The sequence below is a fragment of the Callithrix jacchus genome, chromosome 16 (genome assembly GCF_049354715.1).
Source record: "Callithrix jacchus isolate 240 chromosome 16, calJac240_pri, whole genome shotgun sequence".
Lineage (NCBI taxonomy): Eukaryota > Metazoa > Chordata > Mammalia > Primates > Cebidae > Callithrix > Callithrix jacchus.
Genome location: NC_133517.1, coordinates 61,559,448 through 61,573,369, shown reverse-complemented (window position 1 = coordinate 61,573,369; position 13,922 = coordinate 61,559,448).

The window sequence follows — 13,922 nt, the reverse complement described above, 5'->3', positions numbered from 1 at the left end:
CTGGAGTGTAACTACCTCGGAGACTGTCCTGCCTTGAGGCAAGGGAGCTTTCACACCCTCGCACCCCTCAGTGGGTAATGCACTGCTCCAGGGCCCTAAATCATTGGCTGTCAGTTTGCTTGTGTGAATTGGCTCCAGTAGCATTTGGATTGTATTTTGAATAAAGTTCCAGGTGTGACTCCTTTGGAGAGGAGCATGAAGAAGCTGAGGACAGGGCCAGAGGGGCTGGGCAAAGTGCTATGGCCTCTGCTATGGCTCCCTACTGTGCAATGCACCCAGATCTCCTACTCTGCAGCCTTGTTCCATCCCACCCAACTCACTACCAAGCTAAGAAGTCCAGTCCGAGTGTGTCTCCCTGACGCCCTCCCATTCAGCTGAGCGACGTGTGCCGGTTTTCTGAGCATGCTCCAGCTTGCTGACAGCTTCCTCTAAATTTAGACCTTTTTCTTAACTTTTATTTTATGTCCAGGGGTACAAGTGATGTTTCTTACATAGGTGAACTTGTGTCATGGGGTTTATTGTTCTGATTATTTCATCACCTGGGTGTTAAGCTTAGTAGCCATTAGCTACTTTTTCCTAGTACCCATTAGCTATTTTCTCTCCTCCCAAATTCCAGCCTCTGAAAGGCCTCAGTGTTGTTACTCCCCTCTATGTGCCATTGTGTTTTCATAACTTAGCTCATACGTAAAAGTAAGAGTATGTGATATTTGGTTTTCTGTTTCTGCGTCAGTTTGCTAAGGATAATGGTCTCCTGTTCTGTCCACGTCCCTGCAGAAGCCTGCACTGGACTCTAGGTACATGTTGACCAGGTGAATGAAGATCAGAGTAACCACACTCCTTGTTCTCAACCCATCAGAGCATCTAAAATGGAATCATGGGGATTTTTGGAAAGGGATGTTTTGTTTGCCTCCAATTCATCCCATTAGTGAGAGAAGGACCTGCCACCCTAAATAATGCATGAGAGCCTGACACTGGACAGATGAGACTGACAGCGGTTTATGACTCACATACACTCAGAACCCAGGGTGGAGGGCACCGCATGCTATGCAGGGCCACACAGGGGAATAAATGGGCCAGCAGGGGCTGTGAGAGGCAGGCTTTGTAGTAACAAGAGGATGGGGCAACCCTTGGTTCACATGGGAGGATGTATGTGATGAGTTGTTTGAACGATTCCATGGTTGGCAGGAAGAAGAAACCTGTGAGGTTGAGGAGTGGGTGCAGTGCGTCATGTCTGCTGGATGAAGGAAACTAGCTAAGTGGGGAAACTTCGATCCTGAGTGATGGTCATATCTGGGAAGAGCAGGGAAACTCATAGTTAGGTCTTTGGGGTCCTATGAAGCAAAGATGTCAAGGCAGCAGTACATGAAATGTTAGTTCTTACAATAGAGGGAAGCAGCCTCATTTTGAGCTTGCTGCTGATTACAACATCTGAATATTTTCTCATATATGCTATGGGCCCCCATCCATCCCCCTGCCCCTCATGCCTGATCATGTGTTCAGGCAGTGATCTCTGCAGCTGTCCACTCATTGCAGGCGCTCAGTAACATCCTTCAGGGAGTCTGAGTGAATGAATGACTTGAAGCCTATGGCTGTGGGAAAGGGATGTATGAAGAGAACAGAGAAAAGGAAATGGCTTTCGTCCAGACAAATTTCTCAGGGTGATGAGCAGCAACACTAGCTGCTTCAGTCCTCTCTTACTATTACGGTTATTCAGGGAGGTCCGTGCTGGCCTTTTTCAGGGACCCAGGAAGAGAACAAGGGCTCATATACACTAAGGTTTGGGAACCGCCGCTCAGTCATTTGGCCACAAAAGTCCATTTATATCAATAAAACAGTCCTGTAAGCATAATGCAAATTTCATTGCTGGTACACTAGGCTGGCTGAAATGCTTGGGTGAATCCTTAAAGAGAACACAATTATTATGCCTGATTTGTGATTTTACAGCTGTGGAGGATGGGGCAGGGAGTCAGAGTGGTTTTTTCAACATTAGCAAGATTGGAGGAAAAACCAAACCAAAACAAAACAAAACCCAGCAATATACAAAACACATCATCATCTTGTGTTTTATTATAATGCGAAATGTAATATGTAAAGAGAGTCTTGATCTGTGGAAGACATGAAACCAAAGTGAGATAAATCAGGCTCCATGCCAGGAGTGCTCCTTTCCAACATGGTTAACGAGCTTGGTCCTGTGCACCTCTCAGGAAACACTGAATCGCTGACACAAAGGGAAAACACAGTTGCAAACAGTTGACTTCATTTGTTTTTCTCCTAACACTATTGTCTAAGCTTTATTTGTTTGTTCTTAATTCCAAATATTCCCTTGAAATCCCCTGAGGAAAATGTTGCATGATGTGTGATTACCCAGATTTTTAGAAGCCAGAGAACCTGATTTTGTACTGTTCAGGGAAGGACTTGGACTAATACATTTTTTTAATCTAATTTTGTGAGTGGTCAGCTTTCTTTTGGTGTCACAGCCAAAATACAGGGACCCTTGAGTAGTGGAAAGAACAGAATTTTTGTCGGATTGTTTGGATGGGGTCAAGGCTCCTGCTAAGCTAGTAGCATCTGAGAAGTTAGCTGACTTCTGTGATCCTTAGTTCTCCTTATTTTCAAGTGTAGATAGTGAGAAGAGCTCTGCTATGTGGATGGAGCATGATCAATACATCAGAGAATGGATGTGAGTGTGCAGATGGCAAAACCCTATGTAAAGCCAGTGTATTACTATCATCCCTGGGCTTTGATTTCCCCATTTGTCAAATGACATGTTGGACTAATTTCTAAGGTTGTATTCTGTGTTAGTTTGTTTTCATGCTTTTGATAAAGACATACCTGAAACTGGGTGATTTATAAAGAAATAAACTCACAGTTCCATGGGGCTGGGGAGGCCTCACAATCATGGTAGAAGGCAAAAGCCATGTCTTACACTGTGGCAGGCAAGAGAGAATGAGGATCAAAATCATCGGATCTCACGAGACTTTAATCACCACTAAGAGAACAGCATAACCACCCTTATGATTTAATTATCTCCCTCTAGGTCCCTCCCACACACATGGGAATTATGGGAGCTACGATTCAAGATGAGTTTTGGATGGGGACACAGCCAAACTGAATCACTTTCAATTCTTACATTACCAACATAAGAAGGGGCGCTCTTCTTGTTTCATAAAGTGTGCATGTGATGGCATCTGTAACCTGCTATACATGACGATGAGAAGAATGACCAGATGAAGAGGACAAGTGTCTGTCCTCAAAGTGGGTCACAACATAAAGAGAAAGAGGGTCATATAAATACATTGATCCTAATAGGAAATGTGGTCTAACAGCTGGAGGTGGGAACTGTGTACATGGGAACATGTAAAGAGGAGCATGTGTGCACAGCTGCCTTGTCTTAGTACACACTGGAGCCAACACTAAAACTTTTGTCCTTGGTGTGTCAGATTGGTACATTGGGGGATTTGCAGGTCCTGTATTTAAATCCTCGCTTGGTGGCATTGTAGGATGCAGGAGTTATGCAGCAAGAAGGAAAGATGTGGAACATTTTTCCCTCATCCTGGCTGAAGCCCTCTAGGTTCATTCTGGCTCAGCATCACAGGTGTACAGAAGGGTTGTCTTATTCAAAGTGAAAGAATCAGTTAGTATTTTAGAGTTGGGCAGATGGATTCTTGGAGAACATCTAGTCTACAGTGGGAGGGAGAAGCTCTGGGGATGAGAGCTATCTATTGATTATACATCTGTCTTTTCCAAATCTTCTTCCTCCTCTCTGTCATTTAGGTCTAGTTTATGATCTTAGCTGCACTCTACAATCGCAGGAGTGATAATACAAATCCCAAGCTGAACACCTAACCAGTTCAGTTAGAATTTTTGAGGGTGGGACTAAGCTAGCAGTATTCTTAAAGCTCCAGGGGATTCCATCATGCAGCCAGAGTTGAGGATTCCAGGCCTCCCACTTCTCATCTGCTCCCACTTCCCCATGTTGCTCAGCCAGAGGCACCCCATCTCCATCCTAAAGACAAACCATGTCAGTGCTGACCAAGGCAGGCTCACCTTAGGGGCTTGTATGCAGAATGGGTGTCATTGCCTTGACCCAGCACCTGGGGCCACCCAAGTCCACTGCATTGATTTTCCTTCCCACACCTGTCTCTTTCCTGATTTCACTCCAGTCCAAATGGCCTTCCTCTTGTATGTCAAACTCATCAAACCCATTCTCACTTCAGAACTCCGTTAACTCCACTCCCTTTCAACTGGAAATTTCTTCCCTTTGACGGTTGAATGGTGGCTTCTTTTCACAGTTGAGGGCTCAGCTCAGTCACTGCTTCCACTTTCTCCACTCTCCCCTCCCCTCCTCACCAGGTATTCTTAATTAGAATTGCCTGAGTTCTTCCTTCCCATAGCACTGATTAGTAGGTGATATAGTTTGGATTTGTGTCCCTGCCCCAATCTCACATCACATTGTAATCTCCAGTGTTGGAGGTGGTTCCTGGTTGGAGGTGATTGAATCATGGAGGGTTGTTCATGGACGGTTTAACATCATTCCCTCTGTGCTGTTCTCTCCATAGTGAGTTCTCATGAGAGCTGGTTGTTTGAAAGTGCATACCACCTCCTGCCTCTCTCTCTCTTCCTCCTGTTTTGGCCATGTGAAGTGCTGGCTTCCCATTTGCCTTCTGCCGTGACTGTAAGTTTCCGGAGGCTTCCCCAGAAGCTGAGCAAATGCTACTATGCTTCCTATACAGCCATGTGGAGCCATGAGCCAATTAAACCTCTTTTCTTTATAAATTACCCAGCCTCAGGCATTTTTTTATAGCAATGTGAAAACAGACTAATACACTCCATGAAATGATTTGCTTACTTGCTAATAGCCCCTCTCATTCCACAAGAATATGTGTTCTGGAAATCAAGAGTCTTGCTCTCCAGGTCATGGGTTAGTACCAGGTAAGGATAGTGCCTCTCGCAGCTCTTCATAAATATTTACAGACTGACTGATTCTTTCTTCTGCTAGTAACCCAGGCTGTTCACCTTGCAGTGGTGTTTCACCTCTTTCCCTCTTTATCCATTTCTGTCTCTCCCATCTTTCTCCTCCCTTCATAGTTTCATATGCCCAGTAGGTTGAAATCCCCTGGCTTGGTGGGATCTTCCACATTATCAGGCACCAAGGCACAGGCCCAGCAGGTGTTAAGCATATGAAATCTTCCACTCATTGGAGCAACACATCCATTGATATTCTCTTTTCCTCCTGCTGCATTATCACCAAATGTGAGGATAAAATTCTGGACCAAAATGTTTCAGTCCTAAGTTGTATGCTCTGCTACATTTCCTTCCTTGGGGGGTTTATTCATTTAAAATGGAAACTCTCCTCATGTGAGAAGTATTAAAATGTACTTCCAAAGCCTGTTGGACTACAGCATATAGGTCAGTCAGCAAGTCCCAGCTCTCCATTGGCTCAGCTGACCCTGAGGCCTTTCCCTCAGGCTCATGAATGAGGTACTCTCCAGGGCCCTGGGACTGACTTTAAACTTGAGCCATCTTGGTCACAAATTAGATAGGCATAAAAATAAAAGGGACTAAAAAAACTTTTCAAGCCATAAATCTGGACAGGGCTGTAGGGAACAAGGGTAGAGCCACCTCAGCCCTTGACCAGAGCACAGTAAATGGTATCATTATACACAGAATCAATAATGTCCATATTCCCTGGACACACTCCACTGTGTGAAAGCAGCCCCAACTCTAAACATTTCTTCTGTTTAGTTACTCATATTACTCCCCCTCACGTCTATTCTCTCACATGACCATCAAAAAGTTTGGGAGCAAACTGGGTCTGATGTTGTATTAGCCCATTCTCATGCTGCTAACAAAGACACACCTGAGATAGGGTAATTTATAAGGAAAGAGGTTTAGTAGACTCACAGCAGGACTGGGGAGGCCTCAGGAAACTTATAATCATGGCAGAAGGGTAACCAAACACGTCCTCCTTCACATGGCATCAGGAAATTGAGGTGCCCAGCGAAAGCGGAAAAGCCCCTTATAAAGGCATCAGATCTCATGAGAACTCACAGTTACAAGAACAGCATGAGGGTAACTGGCCCCACGATTCAATTACCTCCCACTGGGTCTCTCTCATGACTCATGGGGATTATAGGAACTACAGTTTGAGATGAGATTCGGTGGGGGTTGGAACAGCCAAACCATATCAGATATCACAAGGGTTTTTGCCTCGCAGTAAGAAAACCACCAAGCCTGGGCACAGTGACTCACACCTGTAATCCCAGCACTTTAGGAGGCTGAGGTGGACTGATCATGAGGTCAGGAGTTCAAGACAAGCCTGACCAACAGAGTGAAACACTGTCTCTAGTAAAAAAATACAAAAATTAGCTGGGCCTGTTGGTACCTGCCTGTAGTCCGAGCTACTGGGGAGGCTGAGGCAGGAGAATCACTTGCATCTGAGAGGTGGAGGTTGCAGTGAGCCAAGATCATGACACTGCACTCCACTTTTGCAACAGAGTGAGACTTCATCTCAAGAAACAAACATAAGAAGGAAAACCACTGAGACTCAGTTTCCAAGGTCACCTGGGGGATGGGTGTGTGAGCTGTGGCTCAGCTCCACACCCTTGCAGGGCCGTTGCCAAGGTGCCTCTGAGTGTGCATCAGGACCTTGGGGAAAGAGGTGGAAAGCAAAGGAAAGTGGTAAAGAGAAAAGGATGCAGAGTCACAATTGTGAGGTTCAGCTCCTAATCCTGGGGCTCACCCGAGGGGTGGCCCTGAGCAGACCCCTCCCCTTTTCTCATTAGCACCTCATTGGTCTGTAAAATGAGAGGTCAGAAATGTGGGTATCTAAGACTCTGCCCTCTTTTCTTATTTGTTGTCTCTCTGACACTTTTACCACTCCAAAACCATTGTGAGGTTTATGGTCAGTGTTGGTTTTTAGGGGTAACAAAGAATTTAGTATAAATGTGAATGCCTAAATTATAACCAGTTATTGCTAAAATTTTTCCTGGGTAAGGGTCTACTTTTTGCTGGGGCTCATGCATAAAGAAATGCAAAAAAGGATGAAGAAAGTGAAATAAGAATCCCTGGGTACCACTCCTGGCTCTCCCTACCAGCTGATCACCTCTCACAGCTTCAGTTTCTTCATCTGTGGGTTGTGTATGTTAGTAATACCTTCCATCCATGGCTGTAAGAAGATTAAGTAAAATGATGAATATGAAGGTGTTGGACACAACACACTGATATCACAAATGAGAATAAGATGGAGAGAAAAGGCAGGGTGTGTAATGTCTGGGAGTGGTTTTTCTGTGCCCTCTTCCATGTTGGGACCCCATTGGATGTGAGGCTCTTTGATTCTTTGCTTACTCTATCCCAGGCACAATAGTGACCTCTCTGATTGGAGGATACATAAGATTAAATTGGGCATGTTCAGCTCAGACCTTACCTTCCCCTTAGAGAGTGATTTGCTCGCAGAGAGCATGAGGCCGAGGACTCTTACAGTGCTCTGTCTCTGCATGCAGCACAAAGGCTGCCCCAGGTCACCCTTGTCTGGGACCAGAGGACAAGCAGGTCTCATTCTGCAGCTCATTTAACAGGTCTATTTGGCCTTTACTTTTAGTTATTTCCATCAGCTTTGACTTATGTTTTAAAAAGGTGATATTTTGACCTCCATCTTTTTTGCTATTAATCTGATTTATTTTTGTTGAAAACCTGGGTAGAAAGGGGAGTTCAATGTTGCCCCTCACTTCTCCCTTTGGGTCCCCTCAACGTCTGGTCCCACCTGACTAGGCTGGACTTGTTCCCAACATCTGACTTTGACGAACACTTTCCATCTCCTTCCCAGTGATCTTCGGGGGGAATATATGACACAACCTCATCAGTCACTTACTCTGGTGTTTCATAACACTCACTGAAACGTTCTCCTTCTGGAGCTAACCTACATTCCACCCTTCACCATTTATTAAGCCCATTCCCTCCAGGCTCATGGCACTGGTCTAATTCAAGGAAAGATAAATACTCTTCTCACACTCACTCTCGCCTTTTATACAAAGTTACCCCTCTGCCTTTTATTGTTTGCTATTTAGACAGATCTCCAGTAATGTGGATTTTGTTGGGTTATGTTTCCTGGGCATAATCGAACCTCAAATTTAGAATGTCAGAATTTGAAAATATACCAACCTTCCTCTCCAGATGGTCTTGGTCTGCTGCTAGGCGCTAAGCACTTAAAGATGCCTTAGGTCTTTATCTATTCCTTTGCACAGCTGCCCAGGAGCATACACAAGTTGTCCAACCTATTAGAGATACACATGGTTCAGATACTCCATTGTTTTATCTTGCAGGTTGTTATGGTTTGGCTCTGTGTCCCCATCCGTATTTCATCTTGCACCTCCCATAATTCTCACAGGTTGTGGGAGGGACCTGGTGAGATGATTGCATCATGGGAGCAGGTCTTTCCTGTGCTGTTCTCCCGACAGTGAGTGGGTCTCACAAGGTCTGATGGTTTTAAAAACAGGAGTTTCTCTGCACAAGCTCTCTCTTTGCCTGCTGCCATCCATGTAAGATGTGACTTGCTTCCCCTTGCCCTCTGCCATGATTGTGAGGCCTCCCCGGCCATGTGGAGCTATAAGTCTTGTTAAACCTCTTTCTTTTGTAAATTGCCCAGTCTTGGGTATGTCTATATCAGTGGTGTGAAAATGAACTCATACATGGATAAACCATGCCTTCCCAGATTGAACCATACCATCACTGTTTCACAGAATATTCCAGTTCTGAAAGTTTCTGGAGAATTACAATCTGCATGTATGTTCTAGGGGTATGCCAGAAACCCTTGTTCACAATCTAGTAACCTCTTCTGAGATCTGGGCCCTGCATTTAATTCAAGACAATTTCAGGTCTTGATTTCATTGATCCCTTGTTTGACCAGAATTATTTGCTTTGGAAATGGATGATCCTCTTCTCTCTTATCATAGCTCACTGCATCAGTTAGGACAGGCTGGTTTTGCTGCAGTAACAACAATCTCAGAATCTCGGCACATTCACATGGGTCAGCAAGGAGGACTCTGCTCACTGTAGCCATCCAGGTGTCGGGCTGATGGAGCAGCCACCATCTCAAATATTTCTGAGATGCTAATTGTAATGTCGGAGGGAAAAAGAGTGAGGTAATTTCATGCACTTAAATCTTATGTCTGGAAGGGTACCTGTCACTTCTGCTCACATTTCATGGGCAAAACAAGTCACATGAACATATCTAATTTCATCAGGGGAGGAAATAGTCATCTCACCATGTAGCTGCAAAAAAAGCACTCAAATTATGTGGTAGACAGCATTAGTGATGCAAGCAGCAATGATGCCTGCATCCCCTGTCAAGATACCCAGCCTCAGAGCTCAACTCATGTGCACTGACCACCTACTAACAGTCCAGCACATAGCTGGGCGCTTACATTGAAATCTCCACTGGACAATTAATTTGGAAAAACATAGCAAAAGCCTTGACAGTTTTCTCAAGGCCACGTGCTGTGCCACTGTTCTATTTTTATGAACTCATTTAACCCTCATGTTGAGTTGGCAGATAGGGATTGGCAGCCACACTTTATAGTTGAAAATAACATGTCCACAAAGTTTGAATAGCTGAGATAGTCAAATGAGTGAATAGAGAGAATGGCTTTTATCATTATTGCCATATTTATTCCTGGGTAGAGAATCCCAGTGTGAATTCCCTGTGGTCATTTGTTTATTGTTTTGGTTAGTCTTCTGCAGTGGTGATGCATATGCCTTATGAGTGTGGTGACCTTGTTTATCTATCACGGCTATAGCCATAGCCTGCAATATAGTAGACGTTGCATGCACGAGACATTTGTGTTACTCTAGGTCAGGGCTGCCTGGTTCCCAGGCAGGGATGTGAGTTAACCTTCTTGATTTAGTCATTTTACTTTGGAAGCTGAGTTTGACCTTCTTGCACTTCCTTTCTTCTATATGCCCTATTTCTTTGGAGTGTTTTACATTTTGGGCACTAAGTATCTTATAATATTTTGATATCTCTCTCTTTTGTTCTTGCTCTCATTCTTGTCCTTTCTTCTTCTCTCTCATTCTGTCTTCTCTTGTTCTTGTTTTTGGTGTTTTCTCTTGTTCTTGTTTTTGGTGTTTTAATAATCAAGATTTAGAAGTACCAGCTTCAAAACTCTCATATGTAAGGTGGCTTCTTGCTGGTGTTAATTCAGAAATGAGAATGCACACCTCAAACAGAGACTAGAACCCAGTCTTCAATGTAGTATCATACAATCTCATTTTATATCTCTGCTCATTAGGGCACTGAAATTTCCTTTAATTATTTCATTCATTCAATTTTAATTTTGTAATTTAACTGTGGAATGTAATAATTGGATTTAACCTATCTAGGGTTTACTGAAAATTGATGCATTCTATAATATACTTTTTTGGTCTAGGCTGTCCAGTGACTTGTCAATTTGCCAGCAATGCCATTAATTGGTGAATTTGCCAAGTACATATTGAGTGTCTGCTACGTGCCAGGCATTGTGCTGATTAAGGCAATGTAATCAATGAGACATGATGTCTTCTAGAAGAAAGCTCACAAATTAATGGGTGAGAAAAATAGATAAGCAGAAAACCACTATGATTGGTGTAATGAATAAGAAGTGAGAGGCCTGCCTGAGGATCGTGGGAACACAGAGGAAGATCCACAGTTCATCCTTGTTGGCAGTGGTAGATAAACTCTACAGTGGCTCCTGATTTTTCCCACCTTCTGTGCTGATGTCCTTGAGTAATCACCTCCCCAGAAGAACCTGTGGCTTCCTTTTAACCATAGAAAACAGCAAAGATGTTCCTTATTTATGTTGCCTAAGAGTATAACGTCCATTTGGTCAGCTGACTCTTCTTGGCTACCTTTGATGAAGTGAGTGACCCTTTTGTGAGCTGTCCACTGGAGATGACCAGGTGGTAAGAAACTGAGTGTGGCGTCAGCCGACATCCAGGAAGGAAGCGAGGTCTCCAGTTTAACAGTCTGTAAGGGAATGGATTCTGCCAACAAACACATGAGCCTGAAAGCCTATCCTTTTCAGGGTAGCCTTTGAATGTGAACTCAACCAAGACCAATACCTGCATTGCAGCTTTGCGGAAAACCAAGCTAATCCCTGCCCTGACTCCTGACCCATAGAAACTGTGAGGTAATGAATATGTATTGGTTCAGACTGCTGAGTTTGGGGTAATATTGTTATATAGCATAATTAACTAATACACTACTCAAAGAGGAAGTGATGGCTAGACTGTGCCTTAAAGAATAGGTTAGGATAGCATTAGGAGAAATACCCAGTGTAGATGACAGGGTGATGGATGCAGCAAACCACCATATGTATATACATACAGTATGGCACATGTATACCTATGTAACAAATGTGCATGTTCTGCACATGTACCCCAGAACTTAAAGTATAATAATAACAATAATAATAAGAAGAATAAAAAGAATAGGTTAGGAGATAGCTGGCACTTTAGGGAGGGATGAGAATGTGGAGGGGAAGGTGACCTAGCACAGCTTGAATGAAGGTTTTGGGTGAATAAGGTCTGGGTTGTCAGGGGGCTTCTTAGATGGAGCTGTAGGAAATTGCTGCTATCAGCATGTTTAGATATGCAAAAATGCCCATTTCATTAGGTTGGACCTATTGTAAGCAGCCCAGTGCTGTCAGAGCTTAAATTTTGCGATGAGGGAGGACCCATTAACACTCATTTTGATTCATCTAATGTATTTTTTGACTGAAAAATAGAGATTAAGATGGCTCATTTTCATGAAAACCTCTTCATTTCCTTGAATTAATTTTAAACGTTAGAATTTCTGCAGGCATGTTTGAACTTCACAGACTCACACCCTACGTGGTCACAGCACAGGAGGGCCTCCAGAATTATACAGGGCTCTCACATCCGAGCCCATTTCATACTGGAAATACATGCTTCACCTTCAGCAGACAAGAATGCCATAGCTCAGAGAAGGTAATTACCTTCATTCCTATCACCCTACCTGGACACTTGCCTACCTCCACACCCCTTCTGAGGCTGTCACTTTCCCTTTGATGAGGCCAGTCCCTCATCTGTGTGTGTGAGACCCTGGCCATTTCTGCACATCCTCACTCTGTGTCCCTTCCTCCCTGGTCTCTTTGATCTTTTGCTCCCTCCTGATGATTTCCTTTTAGCGTACAAAGATGACTAAGCATCCCCAATTCCAAAATGAAATTCTCTCTTGCTCCTACATTTTCTATTTAGTTTTTCTTCCTTCCTGATGTCCTTTTGCATGGAGGTGCTTGAGGGAGTAGTGAGTTCTTGCTGGTTCTGTTTTCTCACCTGTCCTGTCCTTCTCAAGGTACTGCGGTCTGACTGTCTGACTTCCCACACTCCCCGACCTCTGCACTTCACTGACAACACGCTGGTCAGGTCATGCCATATTTGCTGCAGTGATGAAGTTAGCCACTCCCACTTCACTCTGTAACTGCTCTTGCCCTTGTCTTCCACTTCAGCACTCTCCTTTGTTCGCCTCCTTTCCCCTGATTGGCCCTTCTCTCTTTCCATTATCTGTCCCTCCTCTCCGTTCTGTCCCTTATCCCTTAATTAAACGTCTGTGTTCCTCAAAGTCCTTCCTTTCCACATGTGCACTGGGTTGATGCTCCTATCATCTCTCCTGAATTTAGCCTCCATTATAAGCACATGGCCATCTGAGTTGGAATCTCCAGCCCTGACCTCTGTTGATTCTGCGCTTTACCACATTGTCTGACAGATCCCCATATGTCATTCTCTATTTGTACAGAATTAGCTCCCCCAAAGCATCTGGATTCTGGGGCTCCCTGGCCTTTGATTCCTGACATTGCCCAGGCTGCCTTTTCCCTTCCTCCTTCCTTCCCTTGCTCCTTTCTGTTCTTCAAGACTCAGCTGAAGTTCTGGCTCCTGCTAGAAGGCATCATGAGTCTCTGGCAGGGGCTGGCTAACCTTCCCCTTCTCACATGTGTTCCTACTCAGGTGACATTGCCTCTTTGTGACTGCTTCTTGTTGTTTCTTTTTGAGCTTCTGGAAGACACAAGCTTTCTTCTTTTTCACTTTTTTATACTCAGAGACTATCACTGTGATTGCTATTCATCTGTCCATCCATCTGTTCATCCATCCATCCATCCATCTGGTCATCCATTCATCCATTCATCCATCTATCCATCCATCCTATCAATTCATCCATCCATTAAAAAAATGATATGGCATTTGCTCTTTGCTAGATAATTTCGTAGGCACTTAGGATCCGTGGTGAACAAAGGGTTCTGCTTTCATATAATTCAGTGGTTGGAAGATAAAACATAAAAGCGACAACAACATCCTGGGAGTTGTGTGGTAAGAGGTGTCATGGGTCTTTGAAGAAATGTCACTGATTCAGACTAATAGTCAGGGAATGTTTCCAAAGCTGAGACCTGATGGAGGGAGGGGAACTGGCTCAGTGAAACATTAGGGTAGCACTGAGGGTAGTTCCTTCTGCCCCAGGTAGAAGGAACAACCATGCAAAGCACAGAGGCGAAATGAAGTGTGACTTGCTGAACAAAATGAAAGTAATTCTGAGGCTTGGTCTGACAGCCAAAGTAGGGTCTGCAGAGAGAGGAAGCAAGAGAGGATTTTACAGCACTGATGGCAGCACGAGGAACAGATGGAGATGTCAGAATGCACCTAGAGAGCCGTCCAGGATGCTTTTGCATCAACTCAAGAGAGAGATGATGGCGCAAAGTTGTTTCTAATTAAAATTTATTTATTAAACAAAAGTATTTGTCAAAGGTGTGATACATGACAAGTGGCAAAGCCAGGTCTTGAATGCAGGCTTCTAACTCTGCCACAAGGTCAGAATGCAGGACTAGTCAGCACTGTTCTTTATGGATGTTTGTGACTAAGACATGAGGACATCTCAT